This window comes from Bison bison, unplaced genomic scaffold (genome assembly GCF_000754665.1).
Source record: "Bison bison bison isolate TAMUID 2011002044 unplaced genomic scaffold, Bison_UMD1.0 scf7180017864466, whole genome shotgun sequence".
Taxonomy (NCBI): domain Eukaryota; kingdom Metazoa; phylum Chordata; class Mammalia; order Artiodactyla; family Bovidae; genus Bison; species Bison bison.
The window spans coordinates 6,395,153-6,421,819 of record NW_011495027.1 but is presented as its reverse complement, the minus strand read 5'-3'; positions in this window follow the sequence as shown (position 1 = coordinate 6,421,819).

Below are 26,667 nucleotides of genomic sequence, written 5' to 3'. Positions count from 1 at the left end.
ATGAGTGCTTCGTGTTTACTTTTGCTGTTCCTTCCACTTGGAATAGTCTTATCCTCTTAGGCTGTTAAACATGTCAGCGCATTAACATTTATTCATCCTTCAGGACCTGACTTAAATACTGCAAGTATTTTGGAAGAGCCTTTGTGATTTCCTTTCTTGGTATTAGTAATTTCTTTCTCTAAGCCTTTTTTTTGTGTGTGTGTGTGTGAGTGTGTGTGTGCTCAGTCCCTTAATCATGTCCAACTCTTTGCGACCCTGATGGACTGTAGCCTGCCAGGCTCCTCTGTCCATGGAATTTTCCAGGCAAGAATACTGGAGTGAGTTGCATTTCCTCCCTCAGGGTATTTTCCTGACCCAGGGATTGAACCCACGTCCCTTGGGCCTCCTGCCCTGCCAGATAGATCCTTTACCACTATGCCACCTGGGCTTCCCTGGTGGCACAGTTGGTAAAGAATCTACCTGCAATGGAGGAGATGAAGAGAAATGGGTTTGATCCCTGGGTCAGGAAGATCTCCTGGAGGAAGAAATGACAACCCACTCCAGTAATCTTGCCCAGAAAATCCCAGAGTAGGACACAACCGAGCAACTAAACAACAAGCTTTTATAGCACTTTGCTTCTATCTCCTATAGCATAAAGATTGTAGAAATTAAGCAGTGTAAAATGCAGTATTTGGCACAATGAAAATATTCATTAGATATTAGCCATTAGTTTTACTTACCACACAATGTCTGAGAGAAACATTTCTCTATATGTGTAGGTAATATGTAAAAAACTCCAATAGTCTACCAGCTCTTTAAGAATAAGAAAAGACAATGATTTATTTATTTTAGCACTTAGAGTCTTAGAATTGTGCCTTGTTAGCTAGGCTAAGTGCAAAAAGCATTGGTTAAAACACTGACTGAGCAAATCTGTTACTAGAATCTAGAGAAGAAAATACAGACTGGAAAGGCTTTTGACCCTCTTATGTGCCAAGGCATTCTGTGGCATTTGATGGGCTTTACCTTATTCAATCCTTAAAACCACCCCGTGAAACATACATTGATCTCACTTTACACAGGAGGAAACTGAGACTCACGGAATTTAAATAATGTGCCCTATGTTAACAGCCAGTGAGAAGAGAAGCTAGAATTTGAAGCTGTTCTATATCCGACACCAGCTCTCAGGCTGTGGTTCCCAGCTTCCCTGACACTCACTGACATCACATTGTCCCCCAGGAAGCATGTAGGCACCAAAATGACTTTTAACGAAGATTACTGATACAGTTCAAGTGAAAGTGAAAGTCATTCAGTCACGTCTGACTCTTTGCAACCCCATAGACTATACAGTCCATAGAATTCTGCAGGCCAAAATACTGGAGGCAGAAGCCTTTCCCTTCTCCAGGGGATCTTCCAACGCAGGGATCTCACCCAGGTTTCCCACACTGCAGGCAGATTCTTTACAAGCTGAGCCACAAGGGAAGTCCAACACAGTTCACAAGCAATTAAAAAAATATTTGTCATTTCAAAGCAAAATTAGATTTCTAGGTTTTTTCAAGATGTCTCAAACCTCTTTGAAACATGTATTTGGAATAGACCATAAAATATTTAAATTGTAAGTTCCCATGGGAACAAATCAAAATTTTAGATGGTAGTGTGAATGAACATGTTGTCAGAGGACCCTAGATGTGTAAAGTCCTTTAATTGCCATTCCAGTGCTAATTTATATACTTTAATTAGATGTGTGTAGTATGCTTTGTTTAAAAAAAAAAAAAACTGAACCATATGGATGCTGCCTCATTTTTATCTGAGTCTGTCCAGGGGCTGTAAACCTTAAAGTGATGTTGGAACCCAGCACCCTTCCATCTGCTAAGAAAGGTGAGAACAGTAAGTCTTGGGGCAAAGGCTGAATATACATGAGAGGAGTGTAGCCCTGCACTACTCTTTGCTTCCACGTGCCTTGGACTAATTTGCTTTGACTAATAATATAATCTGCAAAGTAAGAAAGCCAAGTGATTTTTACCTATCTTGCTGATTACATGGTTTGGAGTAGGAATGCTTTTGGTTTGAGGTAGCTTTTTTTCATTTACCTTAAATATGAAACAATAAGCAATAGGATTTTCTTGAGAGAGAAAACTATCAAGTAGACCAGAGGGAGAAGAGGAATGGATTCTAGTGTGGGAAAGCAGAACAGCTCAGGCTCTGAGTTTGAGTTTGGGTTTGTGACTTAACAGCTCTGTGGTTGGCTGTCAGCAAGCTTTGAACCTCTCTGAAGCTCAGTTTCCTCATTTACAAAATGAGATAATACCTTCTTCCTTGCCAGGTGATCATGAGATTTAAAGTGTGTCAAGTGTCTGGTGTTTAGCTAAGAAATACCTGATACAATTATGATAGTTTTTATTCTGATTGAAAGAGCTTGTTTTCCAGTAGGGAAGCAGGGAAGTAGGGGCTTCCCTGGTGGCTCAGGTGGTAAAGGATCTGTCTGCAATATGGGAGACCCAGGTGGATTGGAAAGATCCCCTGGAGAAGGAAATGGCAACATGTTCAAGTAGTCTTGCCTGGAAAATTCCATGGACAGAGGAGCCTGGCAGGCTACGGTCCATGCGGTTGCAGAGTCTGACATGACTGAACGACTAACACCCACTGTTCCAGCAGTGAAAGGTTCTGAAAAGTATCAGGATTCAGGACAAATCTGGTTCATGTTGATGATAACTCTCAGTGCATTTTTCTTATTTCTTTGCCCTTCTCATGTCCCTGGCTTTCCTTGGGTTAAATTAATGTCCCAGACTCACTCTTATCAGACCCTCTCTTTTGTTTTTTCCTTTCATCCATTTAGACAAAAGAAACTGGCGGTGCTAATCAGACCAACTAGTCACAGACAGGCTTTGTTTGGAAGTCAAAAATCACTTCTCTTTCCTTTGCTCTGTCCAACTTCCTCCTCTGGTTGTCTCAATCCCTACATGTTGGTAATAAAATAAATTGTGAGACAGATCAACAAATGCATCACCTTGACACTTTGGTGAATGAAGACATAGCTTTGAATAATAGACTTGGCCAAAGTATCATCCTAGAGGCGTCCAGTTCTGTTCTTTACGAAACAGTTTCTATACCAGAAAACAACTGGTAGATACCTCCCTCAAACTGAGTATAATTCTTATAGATGTGGACAAAGGAAGCTATTTTCCTGAGGGATTCATTAAATTTTGATTAGCCTCCAATACATTTGTTCTGAACTACATGGAGGATTTCCCCCAGGCCAGGCTGGGGTTGCCAGCTGTGACAGAGATGGACATTTAATTTGTTTCTGATTGGGTTGTCATGGCTGGACATTTGTCATTTGAGAGTTCTTCTTTACTCCTTTCCCCCAAATCTACTTCTAACAAGAGAAATCTTTTAAAAATAAGGTAGATTAAAAATTGATGATGTGGAATATGTACTGAGTTGCTTTCTATTTTACTTAGTGAAAATCATAATTTTAGGGGCCAGCAATTAAAATTCCTGACTCTGCTACAGAAAAAGCTCAGATCACTCACAAAACACCCCAGTAATCTTGTCCCGTGTTCTAGGGAAGATTTACTAGCAGGCCTGTTCAGTGAGGCACATACAAGTTCATTACCTTTATAAAACACTCTACGGGAATTTTACTAGTATCCAAGGCAGTGTTGCTAGTGGTTTCCAGCTATACATTTTTACAAAAAACAAAAAGTAACCTGTCCTGTGTTAGCCTTGTGTATGGTCTTTTTTGCATCCTTGATAATCTTCAAAACTCAATCATTTATGCTAAATCCTATAATCATGTGTATTAGCTAGCAACCTGCTCCTACTGTTGGATTTCACTGTCCTTGTATTAAGAACTGCTTTAAGAATGCACTGTCTAAGCTGGAGTTTGCTCCCTTGCACTTCAGCTCAAACAACATTTCAGCAGAGATATAGGCACATATTCTGACTTTTGAGTTGCTGGACAGAAGGTCAACTGGGGTTTGCATGACTCAATTTCTCAACAGCAAATTGGGCAGGAGTGATGCTGAATGTTTATTTTAACGTTCTCCCTGGCCTTCAGCATGAGTCTTTGGTAATCTCATGTCAGACATTTGCTGAAATATGGCAGTTTTGATACTCATATTCTTTTCAGAGATTAGACTTCAAAGAACTTTTAAACCCATGATTCAGTTTGGAGCTCCTTTTGTGACCATAGCTTGATGGGGGTTCACCCACGTGCTTTGGAAACTTGAAACGGTCCCTCCCTCATAGTCCTCACTGACCAGGCATCTGTCTGCCCTTGTCTTGAGCTCTGAGTTGAGACATCCTGATCTGTGATACTTCTTTTTCAGCTTTCAGGTTAGTTTGGTCTAGTTAGGACAGAGGTACTATATTAAATAGATTTTATTTTGATTTTGTCTGTTTGAAGTGGGTGCTGTGTGATTATCTGTATAGAATACGAAAGTGAAAGTGAAGTTGCTCAGTTGTGTCCGACTCTTTGCAACCCCACGGACTGTACCCTACCAGGCTTCTCCGTCCATGGGATTTTCCAGGCAAGAATACTGGAGTGGGTTGCCATTTCCTTCTCCAGGAGATCTTCCTGACCCAGGGATTGAACCCAGGTTTCCTGCATTGTAAGCAGAAGCTTCACCGTCTGAGCCACCAGGGAAGTCCAATGGCCAATATTTGGCTCCATCACCAACATCCGCATGCCCATAGGATCCCTGGGTTGGTTTGTACTATGAAGACTGCGGTTTGGTTCCAGACTCACTCTGAGAAGAGAGGTGGACTGAATTAGCTACAGTGTGATACAATGTGCGCATGCGTCACAAAGACCATCCATGCACACACTGAAGTGAGCACATGAATGGTAAGCCCTTGCGTATTTTTGTTTCATGAGAAGTTTCTGCGAATGGAAAGAGCATTGTACCTGGAGAAGAGAGTTTCTAGTCCTGGCTTTTCTGCTAGCTAGCTGTGACCTTATTTAAGTCATTTAATTTTTCTTAAGCTCAGGTAGGATGTCTGTCAATGAGTAAGTTTTACTAGATGATTTCAAAGGTTCCTTTTAGCTCTAAAAAAAGCTTTTGATTCTCATAAAGGGATGTTTTATTTGATTGTGACATTTCATTTGGCACCTTATTCTGTACAGATGTCTTAACTCAGAGTATTTTGGTTCTTGTAGATTTAATACATGGAATTTATCATTCTATTAATGTTCCTTGGAATAAAATGCATGTCTGTGTATCTACCTGCTCTCACATTCATAATATATATTACATCTTTTTAATGTACATCGTGAGAAATGCCAGTGGAACTAAATGAAATATTATTATTGTTGCATTCACTCTTACCAACTCTGTAAGGCTAGATGAATTAAATAAGGAATGACATGTGCTATTGAAACTACATTTACCATATACTCAGGTGTCTACATGCTGCATAAATACAGATATTGAAAATACTTTGGGTTTTCTTTACTTAGGGCCATAAAAATTTCCAACTTGAAAATAAGCTGAAAATAAATGGATGATTTGATTTTTTAAAACAGGAGTCTGAACAATTGGTACACACCCATGTCCCTGGGCAGATAGCACAGCTGGGGGCCCCTCAGTGCCTTTTGTCCTACACCTGGTGATGGAGCAGCTAAGGGGTGAGGTAGATATGAGAAGCACAGGTTATAAGATTATGAATAGTGGCAGATGATGAACTGAGGATCAAGAAGGCTGTGGGGACTCCTGAGAACAGAAAAGCCAGGGATAGTTGATCTCCTGCTCTCTATACCCTTCAGAACATTTTGCTTTTCCCCTTCTTTCTGTCCTTTATTTTCAGCCAACTGTTTGAGCAACTTCTCATCTTACTTCCACTCTATACAGACACTCTATTCTAATTTTTTGAAATCTCACTTTAACATGAATATTTATTTTTAGAGTTGAATAGTAACTCCACACCAGAAAGAATTTTACCTTGACATTTTTATATTTGAAGAATATAAGAAAAGACTTGGGAGGCAAGGGCTAGAAAGCAGGACATGGATTTCCATTTTGGGAAATGGTACTTAGAGTTTCCAGGTGGCTCATTGGTGAATAATCCAGTGGCCAATGCAGGAGAAAGAGGAGATGCAAATTCGATCACTGGGTTGGGAATATCCCCTGGTGGAGGAAACGGCAACCCACTCGGGTATTCTTGCCTGGAGAATTCGATGGACAGAGGAGCCTGGCAGGCTACTGTCCCTAGGGTTGCAATGAGTGAGACACAACTGAGCAAGCATTCGTGCACGCACATGTGCTTAGAGTTTGCATTAGCAATTCTCATTTTAGGCAATCCCTTAAAAATGACTTAGTGATGTCAGAATGTATTTTCCTTTGATTTTTAACTTTCTGAAAACTGTGAAATAATTTATATAAAATAAAGTATACAAATCTGAGGTGTACAGCTCCACACACACACACACACACACACACACACACTCCTTAACATCCCAGAAGGCTACTTTGTGACCCCTCTCAGCGTATAAATTCATCAATTTGTATTTCTTAATCTCTTGCAACATGTTTAAAAGGAGGCTTATAGTTGTTTAATTCAGAGATACTGCTTAGAAAAAATATATCCCAATAGCTTCATTTTAAGAAGCAAAAGCCAAGCCCTAGAAAACTTGTTTGGATAACATTGTGAGTGTGGGGTACAAGGCGCTCACTATTTCAAGATAATTCCAAGAGAAACTATTGCTGTGACCTACAGGTATCTTTTTACTGAGGGTCATTGCAAGCCACAATAGAATTCCAGTGGTCTCATTTGCAATCACACTCATCCTCAATAGCCATATTTGTGGCTTCCTGAGTAATGAGGTGATTTATCATGGTATGTCAGCCATAGAGAGTTCAATATAAATGAATTTAGTTTCTTTAAAAAAGGTATTTATATCTAAGCACTTTCACAATAATCTGACATTGCCCTTTAAAGGTAAGCACATATTATGTGATTTGCATATGAAGGAAGCAGGCATTACTCTTGCTTGACTGACTGTCAGCTTCAGCCCCTGCACCTGGTAGTCCCCAGGTCTGTCATTGTTTCCATGATAGAGCTCATTTTTCAAGGGTTAATAACATAGACCTTAACATTCACATTGGGTTGAAACTTGGCAACCACTATGAGTATACAGCCTAAGGAGCTGATTTTAAACAAAAATGGTTTAAATTGATTTACCCTTTTCAAATTAGAGTATGTCAAAATAATGGTACTTTGCTTCAGTACTAATGCTTTACAGTTACTTAATATAAAAATTTGTAAGCTACTATTCCCAGGTAGTAATTCGGGGGATGCCAGCTACGGGACAAGGTAAATAGAGATTGGTTTCCATTGAGAATTCCAAAAGGAATTTGCAAACTTTGACCATTTTTCTTTTGTAATATCACTTTAAAAGCAGAGATGTGATTGCCCTTACCTCTAATAGAAGGAAGCAGCTGTGGAAATAAACACAATTTGAAAAGTGGAAATAAAATGTTGGCAATCATGTTTGGTTGTATAGCCTTCTGATTTCAGGATGGGTTCCTTTCCACTCAGCACCTCTGAATGGTATTTGAACCGGGCTAAGCCCGGGTGTGCATAATTGTTCATGGTCTTTCACTTTTCAGTTTTAAAAACTCCACATAGAAAAAAGAAGGGAATATTTGCATTTCTACTATAGTACAATTTTTTGCTGCTGTGTTCAAATGTGCATTTCTATTTTATATACATTTATTAAAAATATAAACTCTTCCATCCTCCTTACTGAGCCAACAGAATTTAACTCTTGACACTCATTTTTCTCTTTTTAAAGAGACTTAGATGTGAGCATATTTGTATATTTAAAGTACAGCCACATTCTAAAGAAAAATGCTACTGGGAAATTTCTACACTGAAGCCATCTTCTCAGTGAGAGAAGAACTGGACTAATGAGGACATCATACTGTCAGTTTTCAACTTTGATCAATTTTTGGTTGAGCATGATACCAGACAGAATTTTGGAGAGGGAGTTCTTACATCCATTAGACAGTGAGACTGAGTTATCACGTGTCAAAAGATGCAACTTTATTCTAGTATTGTTCAAAGACGTGGCTGAGGACAGCTGTAAAGCGGTTAGAATTACAGAGTGATTTGTAATAAATTAGATGCTGGGATCTAATAATAATATAGTATCTTCCCCAGCATCTATAATAAAAGATGATGGGAAAGATAGAAGGCAGGAGGAGAAGGGGATGACAGAAGATGAGATGGTTGGATGGCATAGTGACTCAAAGAACTTGAGTTTGAGCAAGCTCTGGGAGATGGTGAAGGACAGGGAAGCCTGGCATGCTGCAGTCCTTGGGGTCACAAAGGGTCAGACACTATTGAGTGACTGAACAACAACAGTATTACAGAGTGATCTGTAATAAATTAGAGTTGTGAGACTGGAGGAATACAGTCTAGATAAAGCCAGGTACAGAGGAAATGACATTAGCCTTGGAGCCACACATTTTTGGATTCAAATTGTTTTTACCATATATTAGGTTATTTGTGCAAACTTGAACATGCTAATTATCTTTGCTGATTCTCAGCAAGGTGTTAGTGGTTACTGTATTTCAGTGTTTTTTTTTTTTTTGTAAGAATTAAAAACAATATATGTAAAGCATTTGGTGCATAGTAGTTGCTTAATAAATGGTGAATGTTATTATGATGATGTGTTTGTAAGCATTTAGAAAGTGAACTTATAAGTCATGGAGAGTCTCTTCCAGTTGTATTACCTCCTGTTGAGAGGTCTCAGGGTGCACTTACATTCTCAGTTTTCTTGGTGGTGACTTCTTCAGAAATCTTCACAAGTTTTCTTCATGACTCTCAAACTCAGGAAAGGACATGTCACTCAAAATGGGCTGTCCAGAGAAGTATGTATGGCATCTATACAGATGGCATCTGGCCAACCAATCAGAAGTTTAAATTCTAGTCATATAGAAAATAAGAGGACTTCCCTGGTGGTGCAGTGGATAGGAATCTGCCTGCTAATGCTGGGGACATGGATTCGATCCTGGGTTTGTGAACCATGGTTTGGGAAGATTTTATATGTTGCAGAGCAACTAAGCCCATGTGCTGCAACTACTGAAGCCCACTTGCCTAGAGCCTGTGCTCTGCAACAAGGGGAATTACCATAATGAGAAGCCCCTGTGCTGCAAGGAAGAGTAGCCCCTGCTTGCCACAACTAGAGAAAGTCCACATGTAGCAACGAAGACCCAGTGCAACCAAAAAGTAATTAAATAACTTTTTTTTTTTAAGAAAATAAGGCAGGAGGGTGGTAAAAGCAGAATGATGTACAGAGAAAAGGCAATGAGCAACATGAGTTAGAAAGAAGAATAGAAAGAAGCCATAATATGGTGACAGTAAACAAGTCATTTGTGCCCAAAGTGGGAAAGTAGAACTTCTTTGAAAAGTTGGGCCACAATAATGTAGGCCAATTGAGTCATGAGCAATAGACACATCTTTTGGACGGGAGACTCTATGAGTAGCACTGAAGGATTCCCTGCTCCCTGTGTCTAGAACGATTTCCATTTCTCCTGCAGGCCTGGTTCTATGATGTCTTTATATGAGCCTGTCTCTTATTCCCCATTTATGTTACAACAAATTCCCTTTAACTGAAGTAATTTCAGTGTGTCATCTGAAAAAGCCCAGTGAATAATGTTGTTTGATCTATAGATCAAGGTAACTTAGGGAAAAAATCCTAGATATTTCTTCTAGGGTTCAAGTCATGGATATGTGAAGTGGTGTGGTATTTCTAGACCATAAGATACAAGTAATGGAGAAGTGGAAGATGAGCTGGAGAGGTCAGTAAGACAAGCTCATGGAAGCAAATTGCAAAATGTGGAGGAGCTTGGACAATATCTTATGGCTGCAGAAGCCCTTAGAGGGTTTTTAAGAAGGGAAAGATATGGGTGGATTTTTTTAGGCAGATGGTTATAACTAAAGGGAGACAGACATAGAGACTGTTAAGTAGATTGACTTCTGATCGCCAGGGCTTTAAATAAGTGAGCAGCTAGAGAAATGGAAAAGAGGCTATGGTGTTCAATACAATTTTAATTGGCTAAGTCTGAAATATCTGATTAATGTAGAAAGGGAAAGGGGCAGTCCATGATGAACCCCAAGTTTCTAATCTGAGTGCCTCAAAGGATTGGGGTGATATCATTGTTGAAAGTGAATCAGCTGGAAGAGATGGATTTGGGAGAAGATGAGAAATGCCATTTTGGATATGCAGTTTGTGATGTCAACAGGACATCCAAGTAGAGTTGTTCAGGAAGCAGTTATATGTATTAAGTGAAGTCTAGGGGGGAAGTCAGGGTAGGGGTAGAGAACACTCTCACCTTCATGTGATAGCTGAAGTCTGAAGGGTGGAAGAGATTATGTAAGAGCTGAGGAGGACTAGTACTCAGCTGGTCAAGAAATACCACTGACAGAGGAGGCAGAAGAAGAGGAGCCCATGTCAAAGGACAGAAGGGCTAGTCAGAGTGAAATGAAGAAAATCAAGAGAAGATGGTAAAATTAAAGCCAAGGGAGGCTAGAGTTTTGCTGAGAAGAAAGTAATTCTTCAACATAATTCAATGTAGCCGTGAAACACAGAAAGGTGACTATTGAACCCAGGGCAGTTTCAGTAGAAAAAGGGTTAAGGAGACGTTATAGTGGAGCTGTGAGTGAAAATGAATGAATACTGCTCTTTTGAAAAGTTTTGAAGGAGATATGATGGGGTGAGAGAGAGGCTGGGACACAGTTGAGGGAGATTTAGGGACAAGGGAGGTATGGAATCAGGGGAAATTTTTTATTTTTTTCATATGATGGGAACAACTTGACATTGTTTATGGGCTGACAAGGAGACAGTAAGGAGACAGGACATTAACTTGAGATTAACTTGAGATTTAAGTGAGAGAGCATTCAACTGGTTAATGAAGTCCCAGAAGAGGGAGAGGAGTCTTCAAGGAAAACTTGTTTCATTCTCTGAGTCCAGAGGAAAAGGGTCAATGTGGGCGGCCATAGACACACTCGTATTAATAGACTGTGGTGGCTATGGTGGAATGGAGAGCTAGAGGATGAGGTCACGACTATGAATTCAGTTTTCCCAGTAAGGAGGGAGGCAGTGTCAACTGCTGTGAGGGAGAGGTGCAGGATTGAGCCCTTGAGGAGACTGCAGGAGTCTGGAATTAGCGGTTGCTTTCAGGAGTGGGAGAGGGAGCTGCTTATAAGCAGATAAATTGTTTAACAGAGCTAGAGGGCAGAGAAATTCAGAGACCATGACCGTGTGGGATGCCCTTCTGCAAAGTTATGTGAGATTTTGGGGTGGCGATACTTAGCTAGTATCTTAAATCCACAGTCAGGTTTTTCATGTGTGGTCACTCAAGTACACATTTTCCTCATTGGATTCATTCCAAAGGCAATTTCGAAAGAACTGGGAGAGCTTCACACTGAGATAGTGACGTTTGGGCTGGGCACTGTGGAGTGATGCACATCCCTGTCTCACATACTGTTTGGTTTTCCAATTTACACCATATTCTCCTTTGGAGGACATACGTTTGGTTTTTAAATAAAGCAAATTCGAATCTGGGGGGATATTTTAAAGAATTTATTACCACTTCTTGGGCAACTTGGATTTTCCAAGAACCAAAATCATTACTGCAGGTATTGCCATTTTTTTTTCTGGTAGAAATACATTCATGCATTAGCTCAGGCACAAACACCTAAAACAAGGGGATTTACAGTAGTTAACACTTGGGCCCTGCTGATTTGCTGGCTGCGTCATCCTTATAATCAGCTCCTAAAAAGAGAGAAGTGGTTCTATAGAAAAAAATAAGGGTTTATCTGAAGTTTACTCCCAGTTCCGACTGAATGCCATTTTGCTTTTGAGTATGAAAATGCTAGCAGAAATCTTTTTTTCTTTTATTTTTTAAATGTACACTTTTGCTCTCTTTTTGCTCTCCTGACTTCTAGCTGGACCTGTAAAGAAACGTCAAACTAGCTATAGAGTTGTGTTGTGGGCAGTAATGGCTCTTTTAACAGCAGAGAATAGAAAGATCTCAAAGTGAAGCGCCTATTGTTGGGAGACTTGAGCCTGCCCTGGCCAACTTCCAAGTCTGAGTTAGTTTGGATTACACTTGGATTGGGTAGCATTTAATTCTGAAGGGAAGATTTGAATCAAATTGCTCACCTCTCAAAATTTAACCACCCCGGGGGGATAACGGTGTTAAACGCCTGATTCTCAGTAATAATCATAATAATACAACATTTACTCTTTTCGAATTTCCTGTCTTTAAGCCTTTGCCTTAAACACTACTCAAAATTTTCACATGTGGCTATTTGGAAATAGAATCCTTTTTTTTTTTTTTGCTGTTATTGTGTAGTAACATAATCGCATGCATTATTTTTAGATATGCAGTTAGTTTGCCTCAAAAACATTTACCAAATAATTTGCCTCTAGATTTCAATTAGCAGACTTGCCTATATTAGCATTGCAAATGGAGTGGCCAAACTATATTATCAGAGTGCAAGGAATTATCTATGACACAAAGGCCACACCAAAACAGATAAGTGGCTTGTCATATAAACATTTATGAGCCAGTGGAATGACAGTCCTCATTTGAAAGCGTACAGTATAAATTTGGCCCATACCACAGTGGGTGTGAAAATTGCAAGGTAAAATAAAACAGATGAGACCATTTAAGTTTGAAATGGAAGAACAGATCACTGGCAACAGCTATTTACTTTCACAGTCACTAAAATAGGGTGTTTTGTTGTGAAAACTATCAATACAGGGTGATGGATACCCTGCTTAAAGTGCCAATATGATGCCATTCTGAACTGCAAAACGATTTCATTACAAGTGTATGGGGAACCTTTAAACATGACATTACGATGCGACTATAATGTAGGATAACAATGGAAAAACAATTTCAGAGTAAGTGTAAGGAGACTATAACCATGCAGTTAGAAGGCCACTGGAATGTGAGATTATAATAGCTCAGCATTAAAATGGTGAAAAGGAGACGGTCAATTGCTTTTTTTTTTTAAACTGGGAATAACCTAGACAACATTTATACTCATGAATAGTACAACCATGGGATGTACTTTAGGGAGGAGGGAAACTCGGTACAAGATATCCAGTTCTTATCCCTATTTTGAAGCATATTCCCACCTTTTCCCCCTTTTCTGAGGTTAAATTGGAGACACTTTTGTCTGACCTTATCATTCTCCTTTAACTTTACCACTTTGAAACTCTGTTCCAAGTTCATAAACATTCTATTTCCCACTCTTGTCTAGCCCTGCGTCTTGACTCTATTAACCACCTATGGGGTAAAATTTGAGTTCCCTGAGAATGGTTTCCTATTGCCCATCTTAACCTCTCTGACCTCTAGTTCTCCCAGGACTTCAGCTGAAATCTCATCATTATTCTTTTTGTTCTAAATGGAATTTTCATTTTCAAGAGTATCTGATAAATTGAAGTTGAAGAAACACTGATAAATTTATAAAATGTTGTTATCTATTTGAAGGGTAACATATTAAACTTGAACAGCCTAAGAAGCCTAGACTTTGTCCTCAGAAAGACCTGAGTTCATATCCTGGCTCTCAAACTGAGTTGTATGTGAATTCAAAGATTTTTTCTACGCCTTACTTTCCTCATCTTCATAGTGGGACTAATATCAACTCTTAATTCCTAGGCTATTTGCAAAATGAAAATGATACCATGTGTCAAATGCCTTTCAGAGTACCTGGCCTATATAAGCTCTCTGTACAGATGTAGAAGAAGAAAAAGGAATGATCAGGATCCTAGGGAGTGAAGAAAAGTAGAGAGAAAGGAGTTTCATGATCGTGTGAGGGAGAGAGTTTCTCTCTAATTTTACTAATTTACAATTTCTTTTTTTTTTTAGTTAAAAATTTTTTGGGACCTTGCTGCGTGACATAGGGGATCTTAGTGACATGAAGGATTGAACCCACACCCTCTGCATTAGAAGTGCAGAGTCTTAACCACTGGACTGCTCTGGAGGTCCCTAAAATTTCTTTTTGAGTCACTTCAGTTTTAATTACAGTCTCTTGGTTTTGATTATCTAAGGCACTTGTATTTTCATATCCCTTCCTGCTGTTCTACCTTTTTAGGTTGCTGTGTTTGTCCATAATTACCATTCCACTTAGTGCTGCTGTTTCTAGGCTGGTGGAAAGTCTGTCCTCAGGACATGACTATGGCCACAGCTTGACATGTCTGTCACTGGGCCTCTTTTCTCTAAGCTTCTAGCTTGCTGGGTGCTACCTTACATAAAGGTATTTCATCTCAGATCACCTGGGGCTGTTATTTTCTAGCTGTTGAGGTTATACAAAATATGCAAACATGTATTTTGTCACATCCTTGAGCCAGTTTTAAATCTATTTATCCATCTTACACTTAAAGGCAAATTCACCAATAAGATCAAACATAATTTTGTTAGTATAGGATAAAATCTTTTCTCCCCAGAGTTCTCTTGTGTTGCTGCTGCTGCTGCTGCTGCTAAGTCGCTTCAGTCGTGTCCAACTCTGTGCGACCCCATAGATGGCAGCCCACCAGGCTCCCTCATCCCTGGGATTCTCCAGGCTAAGGACCTTGATTTTAACTATGGCATTAGTTTTAGTCTAAGGCTCTTTTAACATTAACAGAATGTTCTCGTGAAGGAGTTACCTGGCTCTAAAAATATGTTCTTGGATGATTCAGGTTTAATGGCTTCATTCAGCATACCATTGGCTTATTTCCTTAAAAGTCCTTCCATAAGGATGAATCATCAAAGGAATAACTCACTAAACTTGAACTCCTTGAGACCAGGGCTCATGATGAACATACATTTATGGTCCTAGGCTTTAGCAGTGCCAGACATTGAAGGTGATTAATGAATGATTTTTGGAATAGAGTTTATATAGACTGCAAACCAAGCCAAATTGTCTGAAGCAGTATTATCTAGGGTGATCTAGAATGCAATGCAACTGCTTTGTACTTAGCTCATAATGAACCCATAACTGAACTATAGGAAAGACATGAAGATAAATTTTAAGGATATAACATGGAGCTAGGATTGGGAAAGAAACATATTTGTTATGTGTCTATTGTATGTTAGACTTCATATGCTTTACTTAGTTCACTTACTCTTTAAGATAACCCTAAGATGTAGGCATTGCCATCAATATTTGATAAAGAACAGAAGTCTAAAAGAGGTTGGGAGTCTTGATTGAGGTCACATACATGGAAGTGCTGGGCTTCCCTAGTGGCTTAGAGGTAAAGTATCCACCTGTCAAGGCAGGAGATGCGAGTTCGATCCCTGGGTCGGGAGCAACCCCTGCAGAAGGAAATGGCAACCCACTTCAGTATTCTTGCCTTGAAAATCCCATGGACAGAGGAGCCTGGTGGGCCCTGTCCATGGGATCGCAAAAGAGTCAGACACGACTTAACGACTAAACAACAGCACAACATGGAAGTGCTACTAATTGGATGTAACTAGTTGTTCGGCTACACATTCTTTGCTATTTTTACTCTATCACATCGCTGCCCTGCTGTGTGAATTTAATTACAATCCAATAGAGGAGAAGAGACAGGAACACAAAGGATGGAGAGCAAGGTAATCTCCGATAAGTATCATATGTGTGGAATGAAGCACACCAAAGGGTATGAATGAGGAAAAGATTACTTCTGCCATTTATCTCTTTTCTTCTTCCATCTGCTCCTTTAGGGATGTTTTTTTCCCAACTGGCTTGCCCTCTCTTTCCAGAAGCAAGAGTCACCATTGACATCATAACTTGCTTAAGCCAATGAGTGTAGCTAATAAGAAACCCTAATCTCTAGGCTACTTTCTGTGTTCCAGATCCCTTCTCCTCCCATTTCTTTCATAGCCTGGATGATCCTTCTCTCTTCCCCAAGTGTTCAAAGTCTACTTATTTTATCAGGTTCAGGCCAATTCACTTTCTGGGAATACTCCACCATCAGAATTAGTACCACCTTTTCACTTTTCTACCAGCACAGAGGTCATACATCTCTATGGTACTTGTTAATTACTGTCAAGCATAGGGGAGTATCCTATTGGCAAATCAAAGTGTGTTTTCCTTTGGGATTTGGACATTTCTGAGCATATGGGTCATTCTAGTGAGATGGTCTTTTAGGAGTCCATTTATCTAAGAGTTGGAGAAGTCTCAGGAACAAGGGATAAGGTTGGGTAAATAAAAAATCAGAATCAGAAACATATCCTTTGTGCAAAATAACATTACTTTTGTGGTAGGAGGATAGGTTTCCTTTATGAGTTCAGCATTCCTCCAGCCCTCATATAGTTGAGCCTGAGGCAGAAAGTGGTGGGATGTAGAAGAAGCTGTAACTAAAATATCTGAAAATGGTTTTCATACAAACTCTCCTTGAGATTTTTGGGATAAGAAAGTAGTGTTACTTGGAACTGAGATACACAGTAACACTGTGTGGACACAGTATTATTCCAATGCCATAATTCAGCAAGTATATCAGAACTGCAGAGATCACTGTCTGACTTTATTTCATCACAGGCTTTAGCAGAGGCTCTTGGTAGCTGAAACCTGCTGGAAAAGGAGTTAAGCTCCAAGGCAAGAGAACCACAATTCCATCTGTATAAAATATACTGTTGATGGGCAAAATAGTATGTCTTCCAAATGGATGCAATATTTCCTTTCAAATGTATGTAAAGACTTTGATGAATACATATACATTTATTAAAAGAATTACTAAATTCATAATAACTTATATCATTTTATATACTTGCAATGAACAGACACTAAAATGTACTTATTTTTTAATAAATGCAAGTGAATATGAAGCTTTTTAGTGTTAGACAGGCATTCCTATTCTCACAGATGCTATGAGGGGTGAAGTTAGTGACATCTGGTGGTGGTAGCTCCCACTAGATGGATTAACTCCGTGAAAACTAGTACTGGCTAATCTTTACCATTAAATGCACAAATGTTGGTACCTGGCATTTAGTAAGTCAGTACTGATGAATGAATGAGTGAATGAATAATATTTGGGCTGACAAATGTCTATTATTTTACCACTGCTTCCTGACATGATGTATAAAATCCAGCTATAAATTAGTCTACATGAAAACAAGCAAAAAGATAAAAAAGAGAGAAGTCTATCAGTTTTTAGTCCATTGGTACATAAATACTATGCTATTTTATGTTTTTTTTTTTCCAGTGGTACAGTCATGTGGATCAGCCCATATGTGAACTTGTTCCCACCCAATGAATCAGTTGAGATGGGAATAATAATTTAATTTTGTGCACATCACTTGTGACTGTCACAATAAAGTGCTGATGTGTGTTAGTTGCAAGAAAAAGATGATCCATGTAATTTGAGCTTTTTTTCATGAACCTTAAAATGTGACTTGTAAAGAGTTGTTTTAAAAATGGAAAAAACTCTTTGGTAACTCTTCAAAGGGAGTAAATGATGTACTTGGGATGATTTTAATCAAATCATTTTCCATAAAGAGGTGTCAGGTTGTGTGTGACATGAAGCAGGTCTCCTAATTGGCTCTCATCCACAGGCCAGAGATTTTGCTCCAAACTCCATGGATGAGATCAGGACAGTTTCCAAGTTTTACTTTTTCCTTACTTCGGGACTGTCAACTCTCAGAAAATTGAAGCAAGCCCTAATTTATACCATTCAATTTTCACTCATGCCATTGAAGTATCATGGGAGAGATAACAAGAGGAAGTGGAATCATGAAATTCAAGCAATCCTAAGTGGTTCAAGCTAAAAGGGAGCTTAGAGATCATCATAGTCCAGCCTGTTCATTTTACTTATGTAGCCCAAAATGTGAAGTGGCTTGTATATGATCACATGTCTAGTTAGTCCTAAAGTTTTGCCTATAAGCTTTTTCCTGCCTTAAAATCTCTAGTTAGCTGTTCAGTTCAGTTCAGTCACTCAGTCGTGTCTGACTCTTTGCCATCCCATGAATCACAGCACGCCAGGCCTCCCTGTCCATCACCAACTCCCAGAGTTCACTCAGACTCATGTCCATCGAGTCAGTGATGCCATCCAGCCATCTCATCCTCTGTTGTCCCCTTCTCCTCCTGCTTCCAATCCCTCCCAGCATCAGAGTCTTTTCCAATGAGTCAACTCTTCGCATGAGGTGGCCAAAGTACTGGAGTTTCAGCTTTAGCATCATTCCTTCCAAAGAAATCCCAGGGCTGGATCTCCTTCAGAATGGACTGGTTGGATCTCCTTGCAGTCCAAGGGACTCTCAAGAGTCTTCTCCAACACCACAGTTCAAAAGCATCAATTCTTCGGCACTCAGCTTTCTTCACAGTCCAACTCTCACATTCATACATGACCACTGGAAAAACCATAGCCTTGACTAGACTCACTCCAGTACTCTTGCCTGGAAAATTCCATGGATGGAGGAGCCTGGTTGGCTACACTTCATGGGGTTGCAAAGAGTCGAACACGACTGAGTGACTTCACTTTCTTTCTATAGTTCCTTTTGGAGAAGAAAGTGGCGACCCACTCCAGTGTTCTTGCCTGGAGGATCCTGTGGACAGAGGGGCCTGGTGGGCTGCAGTCTATGGGTTGCAAAGAGTCAGACACGACTGAGCAACTAACACATACACAAACTCATCCAGGTTTTAGCTCCAGTGATGGTTTTATATTTTCTTTCTTTATCCTTTTATTTTCTTCTGAAAAAAAAAAAAAAGATGAAAATAGTAAATGTCATTTCTGAATCTGAATTTTCTGAGTGTTGGTCATATTCAAAAGATAGTAAAATGTGATCAAAACATGATAAAATCTGGTTATTCAAGAGTACTTTTTTAGAGCATCATGAGACTTATCTGACACTGACTGTAGGAAAAAACAATTCAGAAAGAAAAACTTGTTATATTCCCCACCAGAGGGAGACAATTTTTTTCCTTTGCCTTTCAAAACCTAAATTCTGATTAGCACAGGTTTGAAGAGTATAATACAGGGTTTACTAGGGCTGATTAATACACAAGGGAAAAAAACAAACTTACAATCTAATTTGTTTACTTTTGTCTTTTAATATCAAATTATTTTCAAGATCTAAGTTCTGTTCTGCCAGCCCAGCAAATGCTACTTAACATGCATGGAACTTTAAGAGCTACTTGTTATTTCAGTGTCGACTTTATCTCTAATTATATTAGTATGGATTCAGATAGGACACTGATAATATAACAACATGGAATAATTTAGCATAATTATTTCCTGTAGTAAGATGTTTACAAGTCAACCTTAAACTAATAGAGATAAGGGGCATGGTGGTGGAGGAGAAGTAAAAACTGGTAACAATATGTTGCTTTCTATTGGCAAGACTGTAGATGTTGGAATAAGCTGAATCCAGTTAGTCAGTTTTTAATATGCTGCAATGCTTTAACAATTTCTGAAAAGAAATTCGCTTACAGCAGTTGCTGATTTGGGAAAAATGATACATGAGCAATAGCACCTATCTCTGGCATATCTGTGCTTACAGTTATTAAACATTTTATCAAAAATATAGAAAACTGTCCAGAGATTTATAGTGTAAAACCTACTGTACTTTTAAAAAGTCCAATTTCATGCCCAATTTAATAGAGCGTTAGATATACATGTCCAGTGTAATTACTCGGATGTTTCATTCTTCTCTGTGGTTCTTTTTGGAAACCAGTTCATATCTGACCTTGTGCAAATGTTTTTTAAATTACTCTGAAACATTTTACAAATCCAATTAGCGCATGCACAGTCAAATCTTTTCAGCTCACCTCAGCTGACGCAGGGCGCTGGTGAGGTGGCCTTATTGCTTATTGTGATTCTTATTTACTTTCTCTTTGTCACTTTCAGAAAATAAATATGCACAGCTAAAATATGGAATGATATTCAGAAGCTCACATGCTAACATGGGTTACTGTGGAGGCATCAGGTGAAATATTTGTGTGCTTAGGGACATGAGTTTCTCATCATAATACCGTGGAGGTAAATGGATGCTTTGGAAAAGCACAGAGTGTCACTTAAGTTTCACTTGCCTCAGGAATCATTTAATCAGCAAGCACAGTTAATAATTCTGCTTTTCCATTTGTCAAGATCTCAATATTTTTTCAATATGAGGTCTGCTCCAGTGTACTTTACATGACACTTTATAATTAGTGGTACTTGAGAATTTGGCAGTTTTAAAAATTCATACAACATTCTTAGTTACAATTTATAAATGATTTTAAAGTATAATTAACATTCATCTTTACAAGTTATATGCAAACAAATATGCAAATTTAGAAATAAATATGCAAACATATAAAATGTTTCTGAATTAAGTAGTCCTTAACATTTTTAATGAAATCAATATTTTATTCATATTTTGCACACAATTTTGAGTACTTACTGATTTGAGGGCTAGAGCATATAGGTTTTTGCATATTGCAACCTCTAGTAGCAACAGGAGGGAAATGAGAATGTGTTTCTTTTTGGTGAAAACTGAAAGGATGATCCAGCAGACAAATCTAAAGATGCTGCCTAGTGGATTATTGATGCAATCAATAGCCATTTTACTCCTTGAACTCTTAACTTTATAAGGAACCTCAACTTCCTTAGATGACACAAACCTGTTTGGATCTTGGAAAGATAAAGTTGAGAACATCAAAAAGGTCCCCCAACTTCTTGAGTTGGTGGCTAATACAGGCTAATAAACCAAGTTGTGAACTATGAATTTTTAATGTACTGCAGTCTAAAAGGAGAAGAATGTCAGGTTCAGTATGAGATGAACAAAGGATTATTGAGAAAATGCAGCTTTGAAGGAGAAGTTACTAATCAAGAAAACAGATTCATTAAGTTTACTTATAATTTTTAGTCTCTCCAAATGGTTAACTGATTCAAAATCTGCCTGTATGCTAAGTTGCTTCAGTCATGTCTGACTCTGTGCAACGCTATGGACTGCAGCCTGCCAGGCTCCTCTGTCTAGGGGACTCTCCAGGCAAGAATACTGGAGTGGGTTGGTGTGCCCTCCTCCAGGGGATCTTCCTGATCCACGTCTCTTGTGTCTCCTGCATTGACAGGGAGGTTCTTTACCATTAGTGCCACCTGTGAAAGTGAAAGTCGCTCAGTCGTCCAACTCTTTGCGACCCCATGTACTATATAGTTCACAGAATTCTCCAGGCCAGAATACTGGAGTGGGTAGTTGTTCCCTTCTACAGGGATTGAACCCAGTTCTCCCACACTGCAGGTGGATTCTTTATCAGCTGAGCCACCAAGGAAGCCCTCAAAATCTGCCTTCATTCATTTAACAAACATTCATCTTACAAGGGTTTCCTTGGTGGCTCAGATGATAGAGTGTCTGGCTGAAATGCAGGAGAAACCCGGTTTTGATTCCTGGGTCAGGAAGATCCCCTGGAGACGAGAATGGCTACAGTATTCTTGCTTGGGAAATCTCATGGACAGAGGGCCTGGTGGGCTACAGTCCATGCTCAGCTTCAGTTCCTCCTCTTCAAGAAAAATTTCCCATTACCATGCTCTTTCTTCTCTGAACTCATATTGCATTATAAGTCAATCAAACGAAGGTTTTTATGTGCTTATTATGGGCAAAGAGTACACCCAGTACTATGGGGGATACAAAGAAGTATGAATTAATCAATTAGCACCATGTGCTTTAGCACTAAAATGTTCTTCCATTTTTACAGATATGCATGCTTTATTAGTTTTAAATGACAAATTTCTTGAGGTAAAAGAACACCATTTATACAAGAGATCATGAAGATTTACTCTAAGGAGCATCTCTGATGAATTCATGGCTGTTCACTAGAATGCTATGTAAAGAAGGATTCTGAGGTTGTGTCACTAACAATCCCAACACAGCCATGTTGTTGTTATCTTTGCTCAACTTAGAATCTTTTTTCAGTAGTAGCATTTCTTTCATTAGTAAATGAGAGCTTTATGATCCATTTAATTTCCCTTTTAGTTGCTAGAAACTCAAGGGACTTTTTTTGATATAATTTTCTCCTTTTCCTTTATTACTTGATTTTTTTCTTTTATTTTGTGGACTGTTGCTGTACTGTAATTTGTTTTAAAGAGCTAGTTGCTTTAAATCTTTTTGAAGGAAACAGATAATTACATATGCTTCTTTCTGTAAATTTTATGGCACCTAGTATAGTTCTGGGGCCCTAAGGAGGCATAGAATACATGTTCTTTGATTGCATGGAGAACACTGAACTCGATGCTGTGGGGGTCTCATATGTTAGATGCACAATGATGCATGAACGAGTGAGTGAATGAATGAATGAGTTCAGAGGGAATTTAAACCATGACAAAGATCATGATGGGGTGTGATTTACTTAGGAAAGCATGAGACTAGAGATGAATCTCGGCTAATGCCTTTAAAAAAAGCATAGACTAAAGACTGAAACAGGAGGAAGTGACTTGGAGGAGAATAAACAAAGGTATAGCAAGAATTTAAAATAACAGAAACCAGAATGCAACAATGGGCTTCCCTGGTGGCTGTGGTAAAGATTCCGCCTGCAATGCGGGAGTTCTGGGTTTGATACCTGAGTTGGGAAGATCTCCTGGAAGTGGATGTGGCAACCCACTTGAGTATTCTTTCCTGGAGAATCCCCATGGACAGAGGAGCCTGGCAGATTACAGTCCATTGGGTTGCAAAAAGTTGGACATGACTGAGTGACTAAGCACAGCACATAATGCAATACTATTTGACTCTTCTATGTGGACCTTCTATTGGCTTGGGTGGAAGATAAGATTTTAGAGAGCAAGAATTAAAAAAAAAAATCCATACAGATTACATTAGCCTTCTGCGAGGTTTTTCCAGGGTATTCTGTTGAGGTTGTTTGATGATGAAGATGATCTGGCTACCTACATTTATTTCAACTTCAAAAAATAAAAGACACAGGATGTGATGATTTGAGTTTGCTGATCTAGGGTAAAAGAATTCATTTAGATGCATCACAAATTAATCTTCCTTCATAAAATCAGAATAAACACTTGAAATTCTGTTTTGCTGAAAGCTGCTCCAGAATGTCTGTGGAGACTGGTTTTGTTTATTTGCTGCTATACAACAGTCTTAGGTAAACAACATATAGCTCTATCTATGTGCATCTGGGTAGGCTTCAACATTTTTATTATGCAACCTAAATATGAAAAAGCCCGATCCACTGCCTTAGCAAAATAGCTAAATCTCATTAAGTATAAAACAAACTCCAACCACGTTCTTGTCAAGTAACCTTGGTCTTTAAAGACTGTCCTGGTACAATCAGTCACTTCCATATGCCTTTCATTCTTCCCTTATTCTAGGGTTTTGTTTCTCAACGTTTTGTTTCTCTGGGCTGAATTTCATCTCAGTTGATTGCCCAATTCACTTTTCATTCAGTCATAATTGTTTTTTGAATTGTCTTAAATTCTCAAATGGATTATGACAATTTGAAAATTAACAATGGCACCTTAATTGCATGGGGCTGTGTGATCCACAAAACCCTGTTGGTTGATGCTCTTCCCTCCACCTGTAATTTTTTTTTAACCAAATGTGAAAAGGTAGAAATACACACATAAAAGCAGAAAATACACAAGGTTGTGATTTATAAAAATGCTTGCCTTTCCAATATTTTATAATTCAATCACTAATACCTACAAAATCATTTTAATACTGGAATTAATAAAAAATTCAATCAGGTTTTCTTTCTTTCAAACTTTTTTCTCTTGTGGAAGTAGGAACATATGCAAGCAGGACAATATTTTCTGTACATGTATAGACATTAAAATTCAGGAAAATATCATTATTCTTTAGTTATCTGACTTCAGTGAGGCTCTCAATGCAGCCTAGCAATCCTCTTACTTGTCCATTTGTCTTCTTCTAGAATTTCTCATGAGTCATCTGTTCCAAACCTTTGCTCAGTAGCTCAGTCATGTCCAACTCTTTGCAACCCCATGGACTGTAGCCCTCCAAGCTCCTCTCTCCATGGGATTTTCCAGGCGAAAATACTGGAATGGGTAGACATTTCCAATCCGTGTCTCCTGCATTGCAGGTGGATTCTTTACTGCTGAGCCACTAGGGAAACCATGTTCCAAACCTTTAAACCTGTGTCATTCTTCTCATCCCCCTCATTGTCAGCCTTTAGTCCTGTTTTGTAATTTACAGACAGTATATAACAGTTTCTGAGCAGTTTCATTGGATTTTCCTTGCTTCTACCTTTAGGTTCATCTACAGAAGCATACAGATTTTAACTTATTTCTCTCTCAGTCTTGAAGGGAGAAAGTTTTACCTTAATTCTAAGACTAGCCTTTTGCAAGCCTTGGATTCTGTCTCCTCTGTCCTCTAGACACCAGTCTCTTTCTTTCCCTCTCCTTTGGCTCCCTCTCAGCCTGCAGGCATGAACAAGTCTGGCCTTCACCATCTGCTATAATCTTAAACCACTCCTGCCCCACCCTACCTTCTTATCTTATCTACTCTTGGCCCTCTGGGTGTAGCCAACTCTCTTTTCTACCTGCAACCCCCAGTACCTCATTCACTGTGTATTGGGTGTTAGGACATGTAGACCATACCTATTCTAGGCAATCATCTGGGAGCTCTTGCCACTTATTCATTTTTCTACTTCATTGTCCTTGTTCCCTCTTTCCTTATTCCTAACCCCACCTTTAGAGAGCTGTTTCTGGGTCCTCAGCTTTGGGTCTTGTGTGTTTCTCTGGTTGTAACTTTCATGAACCTCCCTATTTATCCTAATCTGATCTGGTGGGCCAAAATTTGGCCCTTTCCACCAGGAAAGGAGGTGTCAGATATTTTCCTGAACTATAAAGCACTTTGAAACATTTTTTTGTTATTTCCTCAGCTTCCAGTCACCTCTTATCCCATTGAAATACCTGGTCTTGCTGAGGTCGCTGATGACTTCCTAATTGCTAGATCCAACAGTCCATTTCAAATTTTCAACGTTTCTCAACTTTTAACATTGTTGACTTTTTTTTGACTTTTTGATGCTTTTCCTCCATTGGCTTCCAGACACCAATCAATATACACATTTTTACTGAACACTGACTGCTTTGATATTTGAGATAAAAAAGGAGCAATACATGTTTTCTGCCTCCAAGTATAACAATGTAGGGGAAAAGAAAGACAAATAAGTAGGCAAGTACAAGTCAGGAAATAAAGTCTACGCATAAAAGGTTACTCATTTCTGTGCCCATAGGGCCAAAGAGGATTTGACTTCTTTCTACTGGATGGGGCCATGGGTGAGAGTTCCAGGAAGAAGGATTGTTACACACTAAGGTACAAAGGTATGGGCTTCCCTGGTGGCTCAGATGGTAAAGCATCTGCCTGCAACGCAGAAGACCTGGGTTCGATTCCTGGGTCTGGAAGATCCCCTGAAGAAGGAAATGGCAATCCACTCCAGCACTCTTGCCTGGAAAATCCCATGGATGGAGGAACCTGATAGGCAACAGTCCATGGGGTCGCAAAGAGTCGGACATGACTTCACTTTCACTTTCACTTTCAAGGTACAAAGGAGAGTGACCATGAATGTCCAGATAGTTTCAAGAGTTCAGTGTGGTTGGAACAAAGGGTTTAATGTATGTATTATGATAAATGGAGCTGAAGAGAGCAAGGGTCAGATCTTGGAAGGCTACATGAACCATTTTAAAGAGTTTGGAAATTATGTAAAGACAATGAGAAGCTGCTGAAAAATATTATACAGTGGAGTGACATGATCAAAATCTATTTTAGAAATATTGCCCTGGTCGCTGAGTAGGTGATGAATTGGGTGATGGTAAGAGTGGTGGCAGGGAGAGTGATTAAAAGGCTGTGGCAAAAATCTAGGCCTGGTGGTCCTGGCTCAATATGGGGAAAAGGTAATGTGGGTAGAAAAATGTGAAAAGAAATGATGGATTTTAGTGATACTAAGGAGAAATAATGGAAAAGACTTGGTAATTTTTGAACTATCCCCTGTAACTGTCTTCAGTTGCTTGCTATCTTATCATGGCATTCTTACCTATAGAAATTAGAGCATTTCTCACATCTTAGTTTTCTCTTACTTACAGGCTCTATTACTAGGACCCTGTCTGACTAATCTCCATCTCCATTGCTCAGAATAATGCCTTGTGGACAGCTGATAAACAATAAGTGCTGGTTGACTGAGTGACTCAACTTCCTTGGGTAATGTTGACTGTTAGTTTTTATCATAGTCTGCCAGATTATCATCCCCACCCCCGTCACCTGCTCATACATCATACAACCACAGAGAGCTGCTTCACCTGTTGAAAGTTGAAAACAAAGTTGCAGAACAAACTTTTTTTGTGTTTAAATCTTTTATAAACATTTTAAAAATAATTTAATTGGTTTCTTATTTTTGGATGTGCTGGGTCTTTGATGCTGCACAGGTTTTCTCTAGGTGTGGAGAGCAGGGGCTATTCTCTAAGGGCCGGCTTCTCTTTGCAGTGATTTCTCTCGTTGAGGAGCACAGGCTCTAGGGCACGTGGGCATCGAGTAGTTACAGAACATGGGCTCAGTAGTTGCAGCTCCTAGGCTTTAGAGCACAGGCTCAATAGTTGTGGCTCACGGGCTTAGTTTTTTCAAGGGATGTGGAATCTTCCCAGATCAAGGATTGAACCTGTCTCCTGCATTGGCAGGCAGATTCTTTACCACTGAGTCACAAGGGAAGCCCATAAATATTATTTTTAATAACATGAAGGCAAATGCTTTATTGTCTTTTTATTACCTCTCTATCACT